This window comes from Chionomys nivalis, chromosome 25, assembly GCF_950005125.1.
Source record: "Chionomys nivalis chromosome 25, mChiNiv1.1, whole genome shotgun sequence".
Classification (NCBI taxonomy): Eukaryota; Metazoa; Chordata; class Mammalia; order Rodentia; family Cricetidae; genus Chionomys; species Chionomys nivalis.
This window is the reverse complement of record NC_080110.1, coordinates 20,121,800-20,148,753: the sequence shown is the minus strand read 5'-3', so window position 1 is coordinate 20,148,753 and position 26,954 is coordinate 20,121,800. Positions and strand designations below refer to the sequence as shown.

The 26,954-nt window shown below is 37.8% G+C and overlaps 1 protein-coding gene across 3 annotated transcripts in view; it reads left to right on the top strand.

Moving 5' to 3' along the window:
* The window catches only part of Syt1 (synaptotagmin 1), a 494,427-nt gene that overhangs the window by 90,994 nt on the left and 376,479 nt on the right, over window positions 1-26,954 (top strand). For all 3 annotated transcript variants that reach the window (XM_057757847.1, XM_057757848.1, XM_057757846.1), the window contains exon 2: window positions 4,205-4,305. The gene's annotated coding sequence lies outside the window, so the exon portion shown is untranslated. The remainder of the gene's footprint in view (window positions 1-4,204; window positions 4,306-26,954) is intronic.

Here is a 26,954-nt window from a genome sequence, read left to right as displayed (position 1 = left end):
ATAATTCCTGAGGTCTTTTTGCTTGTTTGGATGTGCTGGTTTGCTTGTTCTTGTTTTCTTAGTTTCTAATACAATGAGAAAACATCTAATCTTAAATTATATACGTTCGTTCGTTAAGAAAAAATTAAAACCTCAGCTCTGACACTTTCTCCCCTCCATTTTTCCTTTGCCTGTTGTAGACAAGACTCCTCTTATACAATATAGAACATTATGGAAAAAAAATGAGTAGTTATTTTTAAATGTTCATGTCTTGAGTAATTGGCTGGTCTATTGTCTGTGATTTGTTTATCCATGAGGTCAAATACTTGAGGTCATGCATCCTAAACTAATCATCTCTATTTGCATTTTGAAGGTTCACTGAATCCTTACTATATTGACTTCTATAAAGTTAATTTTCTATACTAAAGTACTATTCAAATTAGCCTCTTAAAAATTACACTCTACAGCGAATTGTGGACAAATGGGACCCTATGAAATTGCAAAGCTCCTGAACAACAAAGTGAACAGGTAACTGAGTGAAGAGACAACCTATAGAATGAGAGAGGAATCTTCCTCACCTGTGCATTTAAAGTATACAAAAACCAAAAAAAAAAAAAATTAAACAAGAGAGCAAAGAACCCAGTCTAACAAACTGTTTACAAAAGAAGGATTATTTGGGATTTGTTTGTTTGTTTGTTTTTCAAGACAGAGCTTTGAAGCTTTTTCTATAGCTTTGAAGCCTATCCTGGAACTAACTCTTGTAGACCAGGCTAGATTCGAACTCAATGAGATCTGCCTGCCTCTGCCTCCCAAGTGCTGGGATTAAAGGTGTGCACCACCACCACCTGGCCCTATTCAACATCTTTAATTATCAAGCTAATGCAAATTAAATCTACGTTGAGATTCTATCCCAACCTTGTCATAAAGGCTGTCGTCAAGAAAACAAGTAAAAGGAAATGCTGGTGAGGACTTAAGGAAAGAAGAACTCTTCTTTACGTCTGTAAAAGAGTAAATGGGTTCAGCCATTATGGAAATCAGTGTAGAGGCTTCCCAGAAATAATAGTAGATCTTCCATGATACTGAGCTCTCTGACTCCTGGGCATGCTCTTAAAGGTCTTTCTATACTACTACAGAGCTGTTTGCTCATTTTTGTTCTATTGACAACAGCGAGGTACTAGAATCAATCTAGTTTCCCATCAACTGATGATAGATAATGGAAATATGCTACACAATGGAATGTTCTGCCATTAGGAAATATGAAATTATGCAATATTCAAGAAAATGGAAAAGATTGGGAAGGTTGTAAAGTAACCCAGGCTCTGGAAGGCAAACATGCCAAGGTATCTCTCATATGCAGACCTTAGCTTCCAAGAGTTTCATATGTATGTTTATGTGGGGTGAGTATAGGTGGCAGGAAACTGGAAAGGATCCCCAAGACAGCGAATGAAAAGAGGGAAAATTGCAGGGAGAACATAGAACATATGCGTTGTGGATGTGAAGGAGGGTACTGGGGATAGAAAGGTTTATGTCAGGCTAGCTGGGAGGAAGACGGGAGAGAGAAAGCAAGTGGCGACCAAACGAAGCCAAGAAAGTGTAAAACTACCATAAGGAAATCTGCTACTTGAATGTCAAAATAAAATAATAACCAAAAATAGAATGTGGAAAAATTGAACATATATTAATATTGAGAGTATCCTGAAGAAGTCATTTGGGCAGTTTTTCTTGGAGAGAAAATGTATTTTAAGTATATTCCCTCTGGTTATTTCAGATTCTTGGAATATTAAGATAATCCTTTTCTAATCCAATGAAATTTATAGTACATCCATGAAATAGGTGAAAACAGTTGATAAATTGAGAGGCATCTCACTCCTAAGACAGGCTGTCAATCATCCTATAGTGGCATTGGGGTAGAGGCAGCATTTGCTATCTTTTGCATGCCTTGGATTGTGGCAAAGACTCAGCCTTCAGGTGATTGTTTCTAAAAGAAATGAAGAATAGATTTCTATAGAAAATGTCTTCAGCTGATGGCATGTAGTTTTATGTAGCTCATGACAAAGCAGTTTCTGGGTGGAGCTGGGGATTTTCTTTAACCCTGTGACCATGTAAACAATTCTTCTTGTCTAGTCTGTGTATTGAAGTGTGTGCTACCACTGTCCCCAGTGTAGACTGCTAGAAGTCCATGGCTTGTGAGTCAGTCAGCATTTCCAAATGACAGAGGGCTTTTAATCTCTACTATTTGACTTCCAGAACTCATGTGCTTTGCTTACTTACACATATTCCTCTGTTGTGGAGAATCTGATGCAGGTGGCCCTCTTTTCTGAGGAAGTAATGTTTTGAGACACGAAGTCTTGAGAGAACCATTATAGACATTTGTTGGTGGGAAAACCTACTTTATGTTGGAAATTATTGTGGAAAAATAATCCAGTTATGAAGGGTACAATTGGGTAAACTATCAAATAAATGCAGGTTATAATAGCTCAGAAAAGAAGTGTTTGATTACCTCATGCCTGGTAATATACTGAATCACACACAGAGACACACATCTACCTATATCACTGATACCCTTTTATACTTCATTCACAGTGAGCAACTGGAATTACCCTTGACAGTGAAAAAATATTCCCTGTGCACCTTGGCATATCCTAAACATGCATTGAGACACTTTACAAGTTATAATCTTTCTTTCTGTACGCCTAATTTTTTTAAAGAATGGAGTATCTGTCTTTTTTTCCCTTTTAATCTCTAAAAAACTTACAGCCCCCAAAAATGCAAGGTGAAAGTAGCCAAATATCATTGAACAAATTACAGATGTTTAAACATCTATTTTTAAACATTCAGAGATAGTCTGAACTGGAGCCTACTCACCCTGTTCTGTTGTAGTAAGGAAACTGACTCAAAAGTCACTCAACAAGTAAATTGTCATATAGCATCAATTATTATAAATCAAGAGTTTTGATTTTCCCAAACCCAAAAAACCAGCACATTTTCATATATGTTTATGCCAAGGGGATCCTGGTCCATTTGTTGGTAAACAGGATTCTTAACAACTGCAAATAAATTATTAAATTGTATGTGGATTATGATGAAAGCTGCAGGGAATTACATATTCACTTACGTATGATGCTGTAGGAAAACACGAATCCTCAAATAACAGGGTGTTACCATGTAAGCCTCCCCCACTTCCCAGAGAGTTGAAAACCAAACTGTAAAGAATGTACAATGGTCTGATTGATATCAGCACTTCCATCCATTTTTTTAATTAACTTATTTAGTTTAATTGACAAATGACAAGTTACATCCACATATGGTATCGAACACTATGTTCATGCAAGACCTTAATTCAGACTTAGGATAAAGTCACTTGAATTCTCCATACTTAGGGCTTTATATCTGAACTATTAGGTCTGATGTGTGTAGAAACACGATGCAAGACTATTTTCATATCAACTAGGTTAGATAAGTACAACAGGAAGGGATTAAAAGAAACAGAAAGGTGCAAAAGAAGAGCGAATATACATGATAAAAGGAGACGAGACAGGGAGACAAGAGACTAAGGACTGGGAAGCAAGGAATGGAGCCGCTAGAATCTTTGCCAATCAGATGCTTATGTACAACACAGCATTTCAATATCTTCCCTGGGTAAATAGCAATATCTTCCCTTTTAATCCTGCTGTGGCTGCTGTTGCTCACAAAGAGATGCACAAATCAGCACAGACTTGGTTTGCTTTTCAATAACTCTAAAAGGGTGGGGAACCGTCGCCAGAAAAGGATAGCTCTTCAGTCTCCTAACATGGAGTCTTGTTAGCAAAACAAAATGTGAGCTGCTTGGAGATAATTCCCTGTTGCTGGTAATTCCACTGGGGACCTTCCGTGGCAGCGGAGGCTGTTTCTCCTCTGTGGACCCACACCATCGAACAGGATAGATCAGAAGAAATAGGAAAAAGTTGCCCTTATAAGCCAAGCTACTCTTCTGAGACTTTTATTCTTTTAGCTTTTTGTTTGTTTGTTTGATGGGGTGATTGGAGATTTTTAATGTCAGATGAGTCATACCTATGGGTTCTTAGCCTGGAGCACCCAGTACAACTAGGAATCGAGAAAGCTGGAACTGGGTATGAATAATGAATGGGCTGCATAAGCAGAAGTCTATATGCAGTCAATAGTAAAAGCATGTGCCGAATTGCAAGCCAGCGTGTTCATGGATTCTTTCTGTGCTTTCTCTCTGAAGGAAAACAGAGCCAGAGAGCGCTTGAACGGCCAACACCTGCAGTCAGATCAGAAGACCGTGCCCTTGCCATCCTGTAAGCTCCACTGGACCATCTCATTAAGGTACTCAGAAAACAACAGCAACAACAATGCTTTTGATAGATTTTGCTTCTTATCAATGTGCTTCCTTTCATTATCTAGATGTGTGTTGGGAAGTTAGGTAACTGGAGAGACAATGAAACTCTATTAATTTCTTTTCTTATTGTGTTTACAAAATCACTCATATAAACAATTTGCCATAGGAAGCATCTTGTTTTGCGCAATGGCCTTGCGGGTGCTATCTTGTGCACTATTCAATCTCTAGTGGTAAGCAGGACATCATAGAAAACTTCACCCCACAGCACAGGAAGCAGATAAAGGGGCTGCTGGTGATCTGCCAGCTTTCTCCCTAACCGTCTTTTGTTCTGTGCTGGTCCACATCTGCAATGTTGTCTCCATCCATGTGGGTCTTCCCCTGCTCTGCTAATCCCCACAGACCCAGAGATGGGGTGGCACCAGTCTCTGAACGGGCTCTAGATTCAATCACATTTACAGTGAAGATTAGCCATCGCAAACTGTGTCTCTTTAAATTTCTTTCTTGTGTTAAAGGGGCATTCATATTTGTCATACATTCTGGAACTGTGACAATTTTTAATGTGTTCCAAGGGCTAGATTAGCTAGCGGGGAACTTTGATAGCACTCTCAACGTTTCCCCCAGTTCGTTTGGACTTCGTCGATTCCAAAGTTTTCACGGTTCATTGTCTGCAGATGATCTTGAGCGGCCTTGCATTCTGAAAGAATATGTCATGGCATCTGCCGCTGTGCTTTGGGGGCCTGCTACACAGATGATATTTTCGCTAGAATACTGGGCTGGGGGGCAGGAGGTGTAAGGAAAATTTGCTTCAGAGGAGCGTTTTCTGGGGCCATGGCATGTCTCTTCCTTTCGTTCGGTGCCTAATCCAACACTGAGGTGAATGTATCACGTTGCCACAATTACATGTGTTAGAGTGCATAGCGTGGTTGTAAAGTAGCTGCTCGAATGTCTTATCTAATGAATGCCATCAAATTCAATTATCACTCTTAGACTCTTCATTAACCAATCAAATGACTCCTTTGCTCTAAGACATTTCGAGCACACTTTTCCTAGGCATAAACACAATCCTTCGTAGAAAATTGGTAACTGGCAGATTTTTATTTGGGCTTCTGTGTTCCTGATGTTTAGGATTTTAAAGGCTTGCCTCTGACATTACTGTCACTCTATGTAAGAGAAGTATTGTTATATGAGAAACTTTTATCTTCCTGTCTTTCCTACTTATCTCCGCACTGGGAGTTATACAGGACAGGTATGATGGCTCATGTCTGTAATCCTAGCACTCAGAAGGTTGAGGCAATAGGATAGCTATGAGTTCAAGGCTGTCTTGGACCACTGAATGAGGTTGTCTCTCAAAACAAACAGACAAACAAAAAAACAATAAATAAAACTTTTAGAATAAAAAAGAAATGAGTATATAGGAAAATATGATTTTATATTCAGTGGGATCATGTGATTAAAAAAAAAGTTTTCAGCTTTAGGGATGAATGATTTTGGTCCTAGAGATGTTTGTCTTCTTTATAGGAAGATGCCACTGTGCAGGATCACAGGTGTTATTGCTGAGCTGTGCTTTTCCAAATTATCATAATTTCTTCACATGGGTTATTAATAGAGCGGTACCCAAACTGCTTATACCTGTTGTAAATAGCACTTTAATTTTCTATACAATGATTACAACAATACTGACAGGTAACAGAAACTCTGAGCATCTTATAATAAGAGCTACCTGACATCATGACAGTGGTCCTTACTGTACAGAGCTTGAAATATGTCCGTTTCTTCTCCACTTTGATGCCTTTAGTGCTCCCTGTCTACAAATATTTTGGAAGCATCTCAACATGAAGGCTAAAATGAGACCACAGAAATATATGGTCCCAGATCCCATGCCAGGCATGGATCAGAATCTTTGGAAATGGACAATAGAGTCATTATTCAAATTATACATATCTGATTATTACTCTGCAACAGCATTCAGTGACCACTGCATAAGCAAACAGCTGACAGGAAGCCACAATGACAAAAAAAATGCTGAAATTAGATTTGGATTTAAATTCTCTTTCATGCATACAATTCCTGAGACTACACTAAGCAATATGGGTGGCTTAACTTCTTTCCCTTTTACTCATAACCTAATATTTTGAAATTAAAAATTCTGTATTTGCTGTAATTTAATGAATAAAGGGCACACACATTGATTTCAACGCTTCTAGCCTATCTTTACCACAGTGAAAAAAAGTCAGTTCATAATCTGTACAGCCATTATAGTCTTTGACTCCGAATCTTTAGTTTTATTCATCTTTCTGAGTAATTAGCTTGACGCTAACATGTTATAAGACCAATAAGCCCTGTTTCTTCAAGAATTCCAGGGTCAGGCAGTGGTGGAACACGCCTTTAATCTCAGTTCTCAGGAGGCAGAGGTAAGCAGATCTCTGTGAGTTTGAGGCCACTCTAGTCTACAAGAGCTAGTTTCAGAATAGGCTCCAAAGCTATGGTGAAATCCTGTCCAGACAAACCAAAAAAAAAAAAAAAGAAGAATTCCAACCTGTCCTTTTTATTGACCTGAGACAACTCTTGTGAGTGTCTAAAAGGATGCACCACTGGTAAGATTAAATCATCATTGAGACTGGAGCTCACAATTTCTTCATAAGTAGTCATTTTTATCTGGAGGAATTTTCTTATTGTTTTGCAAACAAATTAGATGATGTCTTCCAGCGCAGTATGCCAAACTCCAAAGTAAGTACACATGTAAATGTGAGTTAGGGGACAGAGCACTGTCTTCTGAACGGAGAGAATACAAAATGCTGTGATTACCTCGGGCACTGGAAGAAAGTAAAAAAGCACCATTGGTGCCAGCAGGAAAACAGCAGAGAGTATTTGATCCATGAAATGAATTCTTGCTACCTACATCATGAGCCCATTGAGGCTAAGGTCTAAAAAAAGAAAATGACCACAATTTTACTTTGCAGGTTAAATGACATTGTAAACATCATCATTCCTATAAAAGATAGAAATGGGTTAAATTGTTTACCAAATCCAGGAGCATCCTTGACAAATCAAGCAGGGAGAAAGGAAGGAGAGAGAGGATTAAGAAGAGAAAAGGGTTGTTGTTGTTGGTTCCCTTCAAGATTGCCTCTAGAGAGAAACACATGTACTAACTTCAAGTGTGATGTTTTCTAAGTTTTATTCATAAATTAAATATTTGGGATCCAAAACGCAGTCTACATTTAAAAAACAATGCTGTAAATCATGTTTGATATGTTGATTCATTTTTTGAATTGACAAAATTTTACTAAAATTTTATGATTTGTAATATTTAAAGTAAAGAGAAGTAGAAAATAATGTTTTCTGATTCTTAAAATTGTATCTTTTAAGCCAAATACTTATTTGTTGTAGATATCAATACCAAAGGAAAGCAGGTTTGATTATAACTAAACTAAAAATTGACAAAGAATATAAGAAATTTTTCTAAACTGCAAGGATTTTCTAAAACACAGATTATAGTATGAACTGTGTTCTCATAGGCAGAGAAAAAGGAGATAGAGAAGGGGGATGCTACAGGGGGCGTGGCAATGCCCACACAGTCCAAGATAGTATTAATATTAAGCTAGTAAGTAGAAAATATGAAGCTGGTAGTTGTTGATCCTCCCTGGAATTCCACCACTCAAACGATGGAGGCAGAAGGATAATAAGAGATTCGAGACGAGTGTGGTATACTTAGTGAGTGCTGTGTCAAAAAAATAATGGTTATGTCTATAACTTGGGGAAATTGAAATCATAGAACTCTCATGTAGCAGTAGCACATCCATTTAGAACTCAGGTAAGGACACAATTTTACTTTGCAGGTTAACTGACATTGTAAACATCATCATTCCTATAAAAGATAGGAATGAGTTAAATTGTTTACCAAATCCAGGAGCATCCTTCGCAAATCAAGCAGGGAAAAAGGAAGGGGAGAGAGGAGTACAGACACTGATTTGGGGGATCTCGGTGGACCCGGTAAAGAGAGAGTCCTTGAGTTTCTACTTACGCTGTTTCTCAGAATTCCTCGGCATGCAGCACAGGATATATAACCTCCATTTTTAAAAGAGATTTGGTCATTTGTGTCTTTAAAGAAGTAAATAAAGTATCAAGTAAACAAACCCCACCAATTCCTGCCTTTATCCACATAGCTTTCCACTTAATGTATCAAATAATTGCTGACTATGTACCATTTATTAGGATCTATGCAAATTTTAAATTTTTAATTGACATATTAAGACATAAACACTATTTTGCCCTATCGTCTTAATTTCTATGTTTATTTTACTATTTGTTGTTGTGAAATATTTGTTTACACTGTAAAGATGTGTCTCTGCCGAAGGTGCCTTCTGATTGATTTAATAAAGAGCTGAATGGCCAATAACTAGACAGGAGAAATAGGCAGAATATCCAGGAAGAGAGAGAAAGAAAAGGGAAAATCTAGACACTGGGAGTACACTAGGAAAGCACTAGTGAGACTCTAAAGAGGTTGGACATACTGTACAAGTATGAGATAACCAAGTCACATGAAAGAACATAGATTAATAAAAACAGGTTAATTTAAATTATAACAGCTAATGGGACGAGTCTAAGGCAATGACCAAGCTTTCACAATCAATTATAATCTGTGTCATTATTTGCAGGCTGACAGTCCCAGTGAAAAAGTCCTGCTACATTTTGTGCTTTTTTGTGTCTATTAAATCTGAGTAGGTGGAGGGAATAGGTGGTTCTTCTGTTCAGGAATGGATGGCCAGGAGTGTGATTAATTCAAGCAATAGCTTTCAACTCAAGTATTGTCTTAGTTTTTTTATATTCAGACTTTTTAATGTGGTCATGGTGATCCTATTAAGAGCTCGTATTACTTCTGTGTAAACTAAACAATTTGAGAACTGTAAATTAACAGAAGTATTGTTCATAAGTAAAATTCTCCATCCAGAATGAAGAAAGGTTAATAAATTCAAGCTGAAGTCCTTCCTGTAGCATCTCTTGTATTGGCCTAAGCCTCACTGTCTATCTATGGGATGAGACAGACAGAAGCCTTAGAGCAATCCTGGGAAAGACAGCAGCATGTGAATTTGATCAACTCTAGTTTAAGTTAAAGAAGGCTAGAAGAATCTGTATTCCTAGTAGCTTCTATTACAGAATGTAGTCACGTAACTTCCTAAATTCCTCAGTGTTCAATGCGTCCTCCATTTCAAGAAGAAACTGGTTTCTCTCCCCTTGAAGAAAATTACCAAGAGGGATCTTTAAATGTGACCACAGCTCCTTTCTATCATGTCTGCAGGAACTATAAGCAAAATATAGAATGAACCCCTCTACACATTTGAGGTGTTGGGGGGGGGCAATGTTTCTTCTCAATCTCTATTTGGTAGCTTCCAGAAACTACTGTGCAAACCTGGGCTGAATCAGATAACAGTGTTACTGCTTTCTAACCATGTATAAATGTCTAGGGCGACTTTATTACTCCAGTCTTTGGAAGTGAGGCTTTCAAGTTACATGAGTGATGCTATGACGTCAGTATTGTCACTGCCACCTAGGAAATTCCTTGATAGTGTTCCTTGTATTTAGTTAACCAAACAATCTGTCTTTGTTTTCGTCTTCCCTGATGCAACCAATCTTTCCCTGATGGAACCTGACTCCATCATGCTTGAGATTACAACAATAATATAGCTAAGGTCTTACATACAGGTTCCACCAGCAGTATCTTTGTACTGGTTCCATTCTCCAGGAGATTTTATTTCTTAAAGACATAGATGACTAATAAGGGACAAATGCACAAATTATCAGAACCATCAAATGTTATTAGTTCACTAATTCTAATCGTGTAGTTGCTTTGCCTTTTCTTCACTCAAAGACCCTGTTTCCATTTTAGCCTCACTGTTCCTTGCTGTCTTCAGCCATGAACCAAAATCATCTGCTCCACTTTTTTGGAGTCTTACAAGTTTTGGTTTACATAAATGAAAGGGACAAAAAAAAATGCATTTTTATAAGAGGTATGTGAGTTGACTAAGAACATTCATAGGGCTGGGCCTAAGTAATGGCAGGGTACACGCAATGTCTCATTCGTGGAACCCTAACTCGCAGTCCAGGCCAGAAAGGTCTTTTATCTAATCCTGAGCCTTTTCTTAATTACATTTTACAGCAACTAAGTGTCCTACTCTGATACATCAAAAAAAAAAAAATTCTGTTCTCTGCTGCTTGTCTGGCAGAGTGACTTTGGCATGTATTAAGTTGGGCTAGTCGATTCCAAGTTCAGTCGGGACTGTGTGTGACTACTCAATATAAAAATAACAAGCTGGATTTCTGAAACTTTGTTCTGGTAGTAGGAAAGAAAATGATTGAGTTGGAATAATAATGATAAATCAGGAAACTGATAATAAGGTGAGACATACATCAACTTTTGAGAATGTTTATAGTCACTGAAGCAAACAGTGACTTGAGAGTCTAGAAATTTCATAGCATTGTTTCATAGTTTCGGTTAAACTAGTGATTACTAGAAACAAAATCAATTAAAAGGATCTAATTAGGTTAAAATACAAATATTTTGAATACCATTTTAATAATTTTTTATTTTTCATTATATTGATATTTATTTCAAACAAAAGAGTATTTTATAAAAGTTTTGTATGTTTGAAACAATAAAAAAAGTTTTATTTTTATTAATTGGCTTATTTGGTGTTGATTGTTATTATTTGGATGCAGTTTTGCAAAGTACCCGAGACATAAAAATTGTCATTTTGCCATATATGTAATCTCTTGAAATACTGTGCCATTAAAAATAATTTGAACACCCAGAAGTTTCACATGAACATGGAAAAGAACTTCAGACAATCCCATGGAGAGGCATAAAGAAAGCAAGAGCAGACAAATGGAAGAATACTTTCCAACATTCAATAAGAACATGAGGCAACAAAAGGAAGCATTGAAACATAAATTTGCTTGGACCTCAATAGTTATGAACTTTGGGAAGCTGTGTGTACTGCTCCCTGAGGCTCACTCTAACACAACACCATTAGACAGTGTAGTTTATGAACTACAGAAATGAATTTACCCTTGTTCTCTGGGCTGGGGAGTCTAAGGTCAGAGTGCTGGCAGATTAAGGATCTCTCAATGGCCTATTTTCTACAGGACTGTTTTTCTGTGGAAGCCTTCCAGAGCAGAAAGGGCAAAGGGGTCTCTCTTAGGCCTTTAATGTAAGAGCATTAGTCCATAAACATAAAGCAGATTGTGAACTTATCACCTTCGAGAGACGGAGGGATTTTAACATATGAACATGGGGAGGCAAAAGCATTCAGGTCATAACACTATCCTAACATTGGCCAAGTGCAGCATTGTCTGATTTTAGTTTGTGTCTAGATTCTAGAATAAGTCCTGTCAACTAAGTTGCTTCCTATAGGCAGTTTTGGTATTTAGCAATAAGATTAATTATCACCTTTATTGGACATATCCACGTCTTTCCTAGAATGTAAGGCTTACTGAAGACACAAGTCAATTTGAAATAAACAAACAAATTACTCTGAAAGCCAGAAAAGGAGAAGTCACAGGCAGAACCCAATGAGTAAGGGCTGATGTCACAAGCACAAGAGGAGAGGTAGGTTCCTTTATCGGGTCTCTGACGGCAAAAGGTTTAGGGCTAAACTGGTTGGAAATCATGAACTGAAAATCTTGCATAGATAAATATTCATAGAAATGTCACTGATGTCTAGAAGCAACAAGTGAAATGAACACAGTATCCAAGGAAGGTGTCCAAAGTCTGGGTGCTTGGACGTATTAAATGCAACAGAGAAAGAAAAGGAGAAAAACAGAGTTAACCATGGCAAGGTCAGTCCTGGCCCTACACACTGTGAAGCTTGAGTATTATATGTGTGTGCGTGTGTCCTTCAAAACCTTACATAGAAAAACTAATAGAAATTCCCAACTATATAGAGAAACATCTTTGATGCAGAACACAAAGGACCACTTTAGAAGAAAACCCTACCAAAATGGAGCTTCATTTTACCGTGAACCAGGTCAATGATACATGTTCCACGTGAGACCCATAGTAACAAAGACCAAGCAGGTTGCAAAAAGGGAGAACTGTTTAAAAATTTTGAAAGCCTATATGAACCATTTTTGAATGAATATAAAGAAAATAATAAATGGAAATCATTATAAATAATAGAACACAATAAAGGCAAAGTAGTTCTTTTTTTTTTTTTGGTCACTTAGTAGCCATGTACTCTTTTTTTTTATTAATTAATTAATTTATTTAATTATTAAAGATTTCTGCCTCTTCCCCGCCACCACCTCCCATTCCCCCCCCTCCCCAAATCAAGTCTTCCTCCCTCCTCAGCCCAAAGAGCAAGCAGGTTTTCCTGCCCTGTGGGAGGTCCAAGGACCACCCACCTCCATCCACTTTACATAAAAGAAAGATACAGTTTTCAAACTTAAAACGTAGTCAAAAGATCTATCAAAAAGGGAGAAACCACCAACTAGGGCATAACTGAACTACGGGTCATATCTGTAGATCTTTTGTGGATTACTTGCATGTGGTAGAAACAGGAGATAACAAAGTGAAGAGACACAGAAGGAAAGCTGACCACATATCTTCAAGGATTGTCAAAAACATTTTATGATGAGGCAATTCCAAAGAATTTGAAGATTAGAAGAAAAGAATTACTTTACCTAAATCATTTCATCAAAAACCAGATTGCAGGCGAGGGAGAGAGAGATTTTACAGAAAGTTACAGAAATCCTATGACAATGCAAAGATCAGAGAAGTCAGCACATTTAAACAACAGAAAAGGAAAACAGGAGAGAAGGAATAGACACCTTGTGAATAAAAATATGATATAATAACCAAAAGAATAGACACAATGAAAATGGGAGGTAGCCTTGGATATTATTGGGGGTGAGGCAGCTTGGGAATTAAGGGCAGACCATCAAGTTTGAATCGCAAGTTCCAAATTTACATGAGCATATTACCAAGGAGGAGAAACAAATAAATTTATCTTTTCAGAAAGTGACTAAAGAGGTCCTCCACTCACAAATAAGTTTGTCTTATTTATTGCTGTTGGCTGGCTTGAGACAGTCTCATTCTTTTGCCCAGCCAACTTTAAGCCCATGGAGACCTTCTAGCTCTGCCTGTCTAGGATTGGGGAAGCCGCACTAAGCTGCCAAACTGGACGTTAAATAATTTTGAGTAGGCCGGGCGGTGGTGGCGCACGCCTTTAATCCCAGCACTTGGGAGGCAGAGGCAGGTGGATCTCTAGGAGTTCGAGGCCAGCCTGGTCTACAAGAGCTAGTTCCAAAAGCTACAGAGAAACCCTGTCTCGAAAAACCAAAATAAAAAATAATAATAATAATAATTTTGAGTAGTAAAGTAGACATTCCCTAACATTTTGGTGACACTCTGGGTATAAAATATGATACATCACTTGTAATTAGATACACAAAAAATTAGGAAGTTTTGTTTCATGATCAATGTGAAGCTCACAAATGTAAACTACTAATATAAACATTATTTTAAGATATTCAAATAGAATTATTAAATATGTCCACTTTATTCAAGACCGGACTCATAATTGAAATTTAAGTCTTAATTAAATCTTATAACTAAAGAAAGAATTAAAAGGAATATACAAAGAGAAACATGATCACACTTATTTACAGGTTGTAACAGCATTGCAAGAGAATAAATAAGTTACAGGATGCTAAAATAATAAGAAATAAAAATATATTAAATGGGAACTTGAACCATCATACACACACACACACACACACACACACACACACACACACCAGTATATACTAAATACCAAAGAGATTCAAAGCAACTTAAACAATAGAAAATAATAATGAACATTTGCTGGTGAATGTACTTCAGGCAAGTCTGTTCTTATCATTTTTGAATGAGAATTATTTAGCTTTTTGTGAAAAAACTCTGTACAATTCTGCCTGACAATGGAGAAATACATTTTGTAATACTTTATTACTCAGACATTTATAGATAAGAATTGAGACGAAATGGTGCAGGAAGCCCGGGGATTTCCTGAAATATTAACTTGTGTGACAAACCTGAAGTTTCTAAAATATGAGCACCATCTAACAATTCTCCAGGTGAAGGATTTTGTTGCTTCACTCCCTGGGAATGAGGACAGGATGTGAGCAGGCAGAAAGAGGAAAAGAGAACTCTAAATCTGTTCCCTGTGGTGATGGCCACAGAGCCCACAGGATGATCAGCTTAACTCTTCAGGTATTGTAATTGTTTTGATGTTAGGTAAGACAAAGACTGGCTAGTCCACAAGGCATCTCAAGGGCTCTTCTAAAACCGTCTAGAGTCAAACTGATGACCACTCTTCACAATGGCTTCTGTGTGTCATTCAAGGACTTTTACCTGGAGGGTTTACCTTCAAAGCATAAATGTAAGAAAATTCTAATTATATTTGAATTTATAATTTAGACTCTGGTATAAAATTCTATAAAGTGATTCATAACCATATGCTCAAATTTATTTGTACTGCCTAGTGTTCTCTCATATAGAACCAACTGTACTCAACCCAATATATCATCTCAAATCATATTTATCCAATGAAAATATCAGTAATTATCATTTTCAATCTAGTTTTATATCAGCTACTCTGTTCCTTTAAAAAAAACACTTTGGAGGATGGGGAATTATTTTTAAAAGTAGGAAAAAGATATAGCACATACATAGCACAAATTTGAAGATTTTATGTCCATGACCTGCATCTGCTTAGCCAACACTCAAATTTACATGGTCGTCTCTGATTCCAGTCTGTTGTAAACACAGGAGATGTTTTCCCAGCAGTTCCTTCTAACAAGATGGAACATTGAAAACAAAGGCTAACACTGTGTTCTTCCCGTGCCAGAAGCACTTTGGTGCAGTATGGGAGATGATTTATGTACATATACTTGACCTAATAAAAACACTCCCTGTGTTTACCATAAAGCTGAATCATATTACTATCAACCATCCCTTCATTGCTTTTTGTTACACCTAACATTCTGCCTAATTTGTAAACCTCTCGTGCCTAAGAGCATATTCCAGTTTAAAGAAATTCATTGGTTTCTCCAGAATTCCTTTTGTCAGTTCTTCTTAACAAAATAACAATGATTTCTCTCATAGTCACTCAAATTTTTGCAATGACTTAGTCATTATATCATGCTGACTAAAAATGACCATAGTTTCCTTTTCTTGTTCAGAATTATAATATTAAAATATACTGATTAATTAACAATTATATTTAGAAATTACAGTGAACATTATTTGGTTTCCTGTACCAATGATTCTTGTTTAGATATCATGAAATTTACATTTTTGCTGCTGGGAGAAAATATTACTCTTTCACGTTAACAAAACCTTTCTATTCATATCCTGAAACTACATATTTTAGCTCATGGAATATAAATCATCCAGTTATTTGATATGGATGTTAAAATTTAGTTTGTGAAACAGAATATCTCTTTCTATGTCTCACTGTAATAGGATTCTGGATGGCGGCAAGAGATTTTCCATATATGCATGAAGGAATAGATACATATCTCTCTCCTTTCCCTAACTCCCAATGGCATTGTCAGTCTCGCAAAGTAAGTGGAGAAATGCCTCTCTGTTTCTGGTATTTCTTATTAAAAATAATCATAGTGAAGACTTGAGAAATACTAAAATATTATGCAGCATAACAATGAAATAATCATATTTTTAAAATGAATGCTCATTCCTGAATCTCATATATAAATGGATTTTGACTTTCACTGTGGTCATCTTTGAGTTTTCCTTCAAAATACTTTCCTATCACGTCTTTTGAAGTTTGTAAGACCCACTCTATGTAGCAGGAAGAGTTCTTCAACAAAAGTAAGAAGGTATTATGTATTAAAATCTGTGCCACACATGGAGGGGTCTTTCTGAAGGCTGTAGCGTCTTATTTTAATGTATCTATTCTTATGTTCTTATTATATCCTTATATTTTGTTCTTACATTCTCATTATATTCTTCAAATATAACGGAGTTTCATCAAGTGCATTTTTATTTAAATGGTGCTTTTCGTTCTAGACCATAAGATAGATTTACCACATAGCAAGAAGAATCTGAGGCATGATTTGGATAGCCAATCTCATAGGCTTATAAGTTTGAGGTCTGATTTGGAGCTCCAGACCTCCTAGACTGCATACAGATTGTTGTGTTTTTAAGGTGTGTGCAGAGGGGAAACAAAGAAGAAGAGATTTCTGGCTAATCAGTGAGAGCATGCTCTACAAGAGGTAGCTGACAGATTTTCGTTAGACTAGCAGCTGTGTAATAGCAAGAAGTTAATAGAATTGAGCTAGGCTTAAAGTAGAAGCTATATGACTTGTAGGGTTAGATGAGGGGACTGTGACCGTAGGAAAATCAAGACAATGATCCCAGGTAAAGAGGAGTTGAAGGCTGGCTGGCACCATGTACCGTGACAAGAAAGACGCTAACAAGAGCAGAGAAGGAAGTGGAAGTGATGAGTTTTGTCTCCACACCCTATGCTTGAGCCTTTCCTTGGATGACAGGCACAGGGAGCTACATGTGAGGGGAAGGTCAGCAATGGACATATCGGATGAAGATTTCTGTTGAATAGTACATTCTCAGCAATTTACTGGAGAACACTTTAGTAAGACTGCTTAAATATTTACACGTTATTTGTTATCAGTTTATCACATATGCTTTAGGTTTATCTAGCAGGTGAATAACATCGAATCTTTGGGTCAACCTCGGGGAATTTTGCTCTGTTCCCCAGAGTTCTGCTAATTGTTCAGCTTCCTAAGGCTCAGGTTCTCACATAGCAACAGACAAAGCGGGGTAGATGACAGGAAAGTATGCAACAGAAATTGTATTCTTATTACAGAAGCTATTATTTGTCTTAACAGAGAAAATTGTGTGCGTTTATTATGGACAATATGATATTTGGATATAGATCTGTGAAACCATTAATTCTGGGTTATTAACATGTATGACTTCACATAGTTATCACATATGTGAGAACTCTTTATATCCACTCTGTTGACACTTTTCAAGAATACAGGGTGTTATTAATTATAGTTATTTTTTTTTTTGATTTTTCAAAACAGGGTTTTATTGTAGTTTTAGAGCCTGTCCTGGAACTAGCTTTTGTAGACCAGGGTAGCCTCGAACTCACAGAGATTTGCCTACCTCTGCCTCCCAAATGCTGGGATTAAAGGCGTGCGCCACCACCGCCTGACTAGTCATTATTTATAAATAATTAATTATAGTAATTAATTATATATATGAACTTATTCTTCCTAGTAACTTAAATATTTTAGCTTTTGTCTAACATTTCCCCGTGTTAGAAAAAAACTCAGGATCTGATAACTACTATTCTGCTTTCTTTCTATTTCTGTTCAATGAAATTGTATCTTCCACATGTGAATGACATCATGAGACACTAGTATCTTTTCTGACTAGCTTACTTCATTTAATGTCTCCAAGTGCTTCCTTGTTGTTACATATGTCAGGATTCCATGCATATGGCAAAATACTTTTCCATTCTATGTGTTTACCCGCTCTCTATGAAATCTGTCACTCATGGGTACTTCCATTGCTTCTGTTTCTCACCAACTGCAAATGCTTTTTCATAATCATGAGACTGTAAATAGCTTCTTGATTTATTGACTTATTGTTACTTGAATACATCCTAAGTAGCAGGATTCCTACTTAGGAAACATGCTTTTCCACATAGGAATATACAGGATCATTTAAACATTCAGTTAAGAGCAGCAAGCAATAATGAGTAGTCTGAAGTAAACTCACTCATATACACACATGGGTAGACCCATTTTTTTCCCTCAAATATTTTACAAGTTATGCTTTGTCACTGATCCAGTGGTAGTGGGCTTTGGGAGAATGGAAAAGATAATTAAGACTGACTAAAGTCTTTGGAGACTGCCAACTTTATTCAGAGCATCAGACAGTTGATACTTTGTGGGCAAAGAAAGGTCACTTGAGTAAAGCTCTCATGAGTTTGGGCGGTATACATTCACAAGGACAAGCCGCACATGACAAAAACATGCTTTTCCACCAAGGAATAGACAGGATCATTTAAACCTTCAGTTAACAGCAGCAAACAATAATGAGTAGTCTGAAGTAAACTCACTCATATACGCACATGAGAGGAGCACAAAACATATTCCAAAAACAGTATTTTGATTTGAAGAAACTGAGGTCACAAGACTCATCTTTTGTTTCTTAGACCTTTCTCACAAGCACTCAGAATTCTCCTCACGTGACTCAATTCTCGGACCATGTTCCAACAATGTTTGTCTTCTAGTGGAGAAAAAAAAATGCTCTTTTGGATAACTATCAATGGATATATTTATGGCTCCATCAAAATGGATATATTTATGGCTCCATCAAAACCATTCCTCATAAAATGAAGGAAGAGGAGGCCATTAAGAAGAGCAGGAACTCCTTTGGAACAAAGCCCCACCATCAAGAAAAACATAGGATGAATCAGGACATAGCCTACTATATGACTCATGCCCTTAGAGATGGCTTTTACAATCTGGAAAGGTTACTATCATAAAAAATAAGACCACTTTATACGCACAATACCTTCATCATCTCTCTAGTGCTTATTTTGTGGCCAGTAGAACAATAAAAATCTAAAATTTTAAAAATAAAAAACATCCCCTAAACCCTACAATTTAAAATATTGATGTGACCTAAACGTTGATTTAAGGATTTTTTATTAGATAATTATCTGATTATCTAATACAGTTGACAATTGATAAGCATGGAATCGTATGTTATAAATATTCAAATGCAGTCAAGACCTTTGAGTGTTCAGCAGTCAGCTTATCCTATCAGCTATAGATAGGCTGTGAGCTGGGATGAGTAGATGTTTGGATATAAAGCCTCCAAGGAAAATAAAACACGAGAAAGAAACATTTTTGAGGAGAAAAAAGCATAGCAGTTTAGGCATAGCTATAACTGATCTGAAAGTATACTGGAGAGATCAGGAAATCAGTGAGAAAATGAGAAACTATATCTGCCTGAATTTGGAGAGAGGAATTTTAAATAGGTTACAGTAGAAGTCATAGAGGAACTTAGAGAATTCCCACGAGAATTCACGCAGGAAAAACTGATAGGTACAAAGTAAGCATCTAGCCATGGCATCAACAGCAAACAGATTACTGGACATCAGGCAAATTTCGGCTCCTGATAGGAATGAGTGGGTGGCCAATTGCTGCTGTTACTGAGTGGATTTAATAGACATAAATTGCCTGATTATTTATTGAGAATCTCCAATGTACCAGTGACTGAGCCCTAAATAAGTCAGACAGAAGTCTTGCCCCCAAAACGTCAGAATCCTTGATGAGGAACTGATTAAATTAACAAACTCAGAAGATTTTTATCCCAACAAGTAGTTACTGCACTTTTTTCCTGATTTTTAAAAGCTGTAAAACAAGCCACCCGCTGTCACATAAATCATGACTATCTAGCTTCCGTTGTCTCTCCATACAGTCACGTTGTTCTGTTACAGAGCAGACAATGCACGTCGCTATCTGCACGTCTTTTAAGTACCAGCTCATATCTGTGTCTGCCATAGCTCACTATATTATGAGAAGCCCAAAATTTAGATTCTTTCTTAAATTTAATTACCTGGTACTTTTCCTACAACAGCCTGTCTCCTATCAACATCTCAAATTTCATTTTGTTCACATATCTCTTATGTGTGTCCCCTTGATATTGATAATGACGGCTGGTATAAGTGCTTATCTCACTTCGGGACTGAAAAATATAATAAAGAAGGAAAACACAAAGTAACAGCCACATGTACCAATTATCCAAGTATCCATCCACTATCAAGTGGATATTGGGAGAAATATGGCAGGCATGCCAGAGTGTCAGTTCTGTGGAATAAAAGAGAAAAACCTGCGTCAAGGGACGGTGAGATGAAACTGGTAGGAAATGCGCACCGGACTGGAATAAGAGAGGATAAACGGGTCTGGTGAGACTTTGTTCTACATTGAAGGAACTCTAATATTTGAATATGGCTCATGATCAAATTACTCTTTGTAAGCTTCGCCACAGTACCTTCCTTACCAAAATCTCGTGAGTACACACAGCAAGAAATTTAAATAATTGGGTGATAGTTTATTCTTCCTTTCTTTTGATTTTGCTCTATTAACATTTTCCCAAGTTAATGTCATCATAACTAATCATCAAAATTAAAGTTAGATTTTAAAAACCTACATCTCCTTTGAGAGGGGACTTTTAGATCTTGCAGAAACTCAACCTTCCACTTAAATCAAAGCTTTACGTTCAGGTTGCTGGTGGGTTCCTCCTTTTGTTCTAGGTAGCAGAGGATCATGTGTCTTTGGCCCATGGCCAGTGCCAAAAGCATGAGAGTTAATTAGCACAGAACTTAAAAATTCTGGGCCCCTTGGTGATTTTGTTTCCTCTGGATTTCACAGATGGAAATAAAGTTTTATTTGTACCCAGGGGAAGAGAAGGACTAGTCATTTGGAATCACTGTATGCAAAAGAGGAAAAGAAAAATGTACCACTATTCATGAAAATCAGAAATTAGACATCCTTACTCAAGAAAATTCCTCAGAAATAATTATCTCAATTACGATTTTTAAAATGCAGATATTGAGCTGTGCCCTTTCCCTGAACCCTGCCTTCGGCTAGCAAGTTTTTGCAAATGGATAATTTTTTTGATGCTACTTATAAAACTCTTACCCATACACTTAAGGGTTTTGTAAGATACGCTCCGTTTCTGTATGTATAATTTCTATTTATGACCAGTTGATGTGGCTGTGTGTCAATTGTTGATTGTGGAAAAGATTGGTCATTTTTTAAATTAAATTTTTTTATTGATTTTGCATTCTGAACACAGTTTCTCCTCCCTCTTCACCTCCCATTCCCTCCCCACATCTCTCCTCTTCCCCAATACACATCTCCTTTATTTCTCTTCAGAGAGGGGTAGGCCTCCCGTGGACATCAACAAAGCCTATTAAGTTGGGGTAGGACTAAGCATCTCCCCTTGTATTAAGGCTGGGCAAGGTAGCCTAGTATAAATAATAGATTCCCAAAAGCCAACCAAAGTGTTAGAGACAGTCCCTGTTCCCACAAGTAGAGCAAGCTACACAACTGTCACATATATGTACAGGGTTTGGATCAGGTCCATGCAGGCTCTCTAGTTGGTAGTTCCTGTGAGGTAGATTAGTTGTTTCTGTGGGGTTTTCTTGCGATGATGTCCTTCACCCTTCTGCTTCCTACAATCCTTTCTTCCTCCCTCCAGCAGAAAGCTGCTGAAGACTGATCGTTTTGTAGTAAGAATTAGTATGCAAACAGCATTTATTTTCTGGAATAATTAATCTGGGGATGGTGACAAGTCAATGGGGCACCCATGGCACATTGAAATATAAGCTTTACGTGTAGGTTTTTTGTCAAGCTCAGAACAATGTCCCTCTCCCTGACTCAGAGTGAACCTATAAGTCAGGAAGATGTACTTACAGAGAAACAAATGAAACAGAGTTGCTATTTATGGCCTGAGGACTACAAAAGGCAACATTACTTAGTGGTGCTGTACAGAATTGGAGTACTTAAGAGGTTTCGATGTGGTTAAGCCCCAGCATAAGTTCTAGCTTTACAAGTGTCCGCTTGGGAGAGTGATGAAAGTCTCCTACGTATTATGTTTTATGACCAGTAGTCTTAAAATATTCTCAAAATATGACCCCAATACAAACCATGGAAGTAGATATGATTTTACTAAAATTTGACTTTTACTTACTAGTGGTCAGAGGTCATATTAAGACATGTTAAAATAATATTGGCCAAACAGAAGAGGTTGACCTATTTGTGAGTCATGGAATCAATTATGCGGTATAAGAATATCATTTGAATGAAATAAAATAGAAGAATGTCAGAACTATATTTTACATCAATTACAATACCCTCATTGCTTGTATATCCTCTGCTGTATTGCTGCCCCTGTGTTCATTAAATTTTAATCCCTCACAATTGTAAAAAAAAAAAAAATGTTTACAGCTGTTTTCCTAAGAAACCAGGATAACAATACAAGTAAAAAAAGGAATCAAAAATGCATGGTACACAGACTTCAGACCAGCACTCTGGATAATGGGGACAAAAAATGTGTTGATTGTCTTCCTATCTGTGACTGCCTGAGATGGTCTCTGTTACCTTATTGTGTCATGCAGAGGCACTGAGCTGTCCTGTTGTACATGTATGGTCCATGGACACTCACCTGTGACATCATCTGGATGATTATAAGAGAAAAAGTAATGGAATTGTGCATCTTTACGTATGTAAGAAGCATTTTGGAGCATTTTTCCTCAAAACCCATGACATAGTGATGACTACTGAGAGATTCTCTTTGTCTCCTCTGTGAACTCAGGCACTAGGGCTTTGGCTGTTGTTTTTGTTCTAAGAAAACGGATGGCTACTTTGTGCTAATAAAGCCCTGGCACTTTGCCCTGCAATTCATCCATCCTGGGAAGCTCTATAGCTAATTATTTGGAGTCTATAATTAATATCTCTATATTCTGAAACAGAATGTAAAACTGTCAGCCCTATATTATCCTGGACCCCAATCTGTGTAAGAACTCATAATGACCAGGGAGATATATTCCCTTATCAGAAAAAGCAGCTGTTCCCAAATATTGACTGAGCTGCAGAATCATTTGGACCTCGTATATCTTGCAAAGAAGGACAATCATGTCCCAATGTCTATATTTTTCCTGCGATTTTTTGTGTGTGTGTGTGTGTTTTCCTTTGGGAATAAGAATTGTCCAAGTTCTGAATGAAATCGGGTTGATGTGTTAAATCATCCATATTTGAATTTATGAAGGCTTTGACATTAGATCAGGAAATGTTATCTGCATATTGTTTACTAATACTGATTCCAGCCAGAAATTCAGTTTTTATACTAGAACTCTTATTTGTGCGTGTGTGTGTGTGTGTGTGTGTGTGTGTAGGTTCAGGAAGAGTTACACAATCATAACATTTGGGATTTTTTTTCTAGAAAGAAAAACATATTCTGCATTTAATTTACTGTAAACCCTTTAAATAGAGAAAATGGTGCACTCACAAACACACACTCACACTCACAGATACATACACACACACTCACTCATACATACACACACACACTCACACTCATACACACATTCACACTCATACATACACACACTCACACTCATGCACACATTCACACTCATACATACACACACACTCACACTCATACATACACACACACTCACACACATACATACTCACACTCATACATACACACACTCATACACACACACTCACACTCATACATACACACACAAGCCATATGGGATTGCTGATATTTGACATTTTTGTCCTGTAAAGTGGTGATTTCATGTAGTTTATTACAATATTACCTTTCAAGAAGTAGGATAATATCATATATCCAATTTGCAGGACTTGTAAAAAAAAAATAGTCTAGGTTCTCTGAGATCAGGCAGGATTACATGTAGCCCAATCCTTTCTCTGTTCTTATATTTAACAATTACTTTTCTAATACTGTTCAGCTTGGAGCAGCAAAGGGAAAGCAGATGTACACTCTTAAGATTTGTGGTGCCTTTTAAATTTTTGTCTTGATCAACAGCAACCGGGGAACAAACAGAGGACATTACAATGCTTCTCTTGCTCACCAAGTGACACAAAAATTAACTCTCACGAATGCATTCATTTTTGTAGAACATTCTTCGAGCTTGGTGCTGCCACCATCCAGTGTTTTTCCTTTCTTATTCCAGTATTTATTTGTCCCTGAACAAATTCACCTGACAGTCAGCCTGCCAGGGCAGTTTAATCTTTCTCGGGTTTTGTTCCCCAATCTTTAATATTGATGGGTTTCTGCAAGTATTTAACCACCTCAGTTCTCCCTGTACCTCGAACACTCTCATGCAAGTGTTTTAATGTTTTAGCTGCACCAGTATTGATTGAGAAAATAGTAGATGTTCACCTTTTATTATTTTTTTCATTAGTGCAGGTAGAATAACACGTAGTTGGGGTTGCCTGCACACTCTCCTCTTTGTAAGACATTCACTGAAATGTCTGCCTGTGGTCCTGACCGGCTCATCCATATTAACATTAGCGGTTTCCTCGCATGCTGTTTCCTCTTCTGGTTCCATGGTTGACAGCACTGACTGAAATGGCTGTATCTTATTGCCACTCCCCAATGCTACACATCTTTTGTTTCCCCTGAGGTAGTCTCATTGTGTTCCTTCATGACTTTCCTGCCTATGTCTGCTGTTCTGATGCTCCATGCCCTGGACCAGTACAGCAGGATGATGGACAAAAGCACGCCAGAGATGCTCAGCCTTCAAAGCATTTAGGAATCACTCACCCAGGAGCTTCAAATACATGCCTGGCTTCAAACCCAAGATTCAAGCGCACTGTTCAGAGCAGGCTGTTAGGAATTTAAGCAACTCCCAAAGGGAGCTTAATGCCCAGAAAATACTAAGACCCACTAATTTATGTTTTGGTAAGACTCCCCAGTATAGGTATATGTCTGTAGTTCATCAAAGCCAACCCCCAAATGTAGGGTAGACAGAAATCTAATATTTGTGTTCATGATCAGCAACCATTTTAGAATCATGCTGGTTGTCATTACAAAGTTTTCATCATCCGCCATCTGTGGCAGCCCCATCAGAATGAGGCTCAGGTTTCAACTGGGTGAGAAACATTATCCGTAATGGCCTTCAGGACCCTCTTTGGTATCCACGCTAGACCATTCTGCTCAGCTGACAATTTGGGCAGCTTTCTCCTGAGAGTAATTAGCATCTGTGTAAAGATATAATCACCTGAAGCAGCTATGTAAGCAAGGCCGCTCTCAAGAGCTTTTGTTTCCAACGGCAGAGAAATTGTATTACAGCAGCATTTGCTGGCATATCTGAGACAATCAATGTAATCAGTAGGAGAATGAAGCATTGTGGGACCAAATAAGAGAAAGAAATTAATTTCTATTGAATATCTACAGTGGGTTGGTTCTCTTAAACTAAGGAAGACTGATACAGGATTTTACCCAAGCTCCTTTGAGTCTGTGCCAAGTTCCTATGGTTGCTGCTGGGGTTCACCAGACAGAGGAAAAGAGAGACAAGAAGTGGCTCCAAACACGTAAGTGATTCCTATTGTTAATCACCGTCCATCCGAGCTATAGCATTAATTGGAATGAGTCTTACTTTTCATGGGTGGTAACATGTTGATTTCCAAAGATGGCTTTCTTTCTCTGTGACATTATTCGCTTTTCTTGGCAGTCATCACAACTTCATTAATAATCCAGGTCTGTTTGTTACGTTTTCACACAGAGGACTAGTGATGTAATCATGGTATACTTTTACCTCGTGCTCCCTTTGTGCCTTGTATGTGGGAAGGGTTGGAAGGCTTTTGTCAGACTCGGCAGTGTTGTTTCAGTGCCTCTACGCATCAGGTGCTCTTCACTAAAAGGCATTAAGAGACTGGTTCAGCAAATGTATTTCTTTTCCATACCCTAGTCTCTCTACTCTCACGCGAACTCTCCCAACCCCTCTGTAACTTTCATAAAATATTTCTAAACACTGACTTCCACCTAGAGAGATTTTATTGGGGGAGGAGTCATAGGGGAATCATCCAAAGACTCGGCCATTTAATATTGATATCGGTTATAAGAGGAAAGCATGAAATCGTAGCTCTGCTAGGTTTCTGCTTTGTTATAACATCAATAAAACTCCTGGTAAGGCCCTTGATTATTGTTGTTGATGACTGTTTGTTTTCTCGTTGGAGGATAAAGTTTTATTGACAAGTTAAGGAGCTCTAGTAAAGGTATCCCCAGAGTTCTTCAACAAGAGCAGTTCAGACGGCCTGGGAGTGGGTAGGTTGTCATAGTGAGCTTAGACTCCACCAAGCTATGGTAGGTGGCAATTGCCTGCTCCAAATGTGACTTGATGTCCACACTTCTGATACTGCCTACGTCAGCTTGCACATCCCGTGGCTCAGCTGGACTTCAGTAGGGCTGATCACAGCGAGATATGCAGCAGCTGGCATCCACCGTGGGCTGCTGGTGGGTTGTTTTGCAGCTGATAGTAGATGGGGTTCCTAAAGGATGGTCCGTGCTTTTTCTCCTGGTCACAAGACTTAAGTTTCTATATCAACACCTGTGTGGAGTAAGCCCCAGACTGCTCTCTGAAGATTCTTTACAGACTCGTCCCTTACAGCCCGTGCGTGTTCTCTCTCTCTCTCTTTCTCTTTCTCTCTCTCTCTCTCTCTTTCTCTCTCTCTCTCCTTTATCTACTCAACTCCAATTTAGCAAAACCCAGAAAACGGGTCAGGGAATCAGAAAGGCAAGAGCAAACAACTCAGAAATGCATCCTTGGAAATCCCGTGCTCCAAAAGAAAGAGAAATGGAGTTTGGCCTTTTACAGGCTGCACAAACGTGTGGTCTTAATATTCTCAAATCCTAAGGCTCAGAAGCCTTTGACCTTGAGTAAATTTCTGTGATTTCATCAGAAGAAACCAGGAAATCTACCCAGCCCAAGATAGCATGAAACTTAGTGTATCTCAGATGCCATGTGGAACAACTTCAGTTTGTCCTCTTAAGAACCAGCAG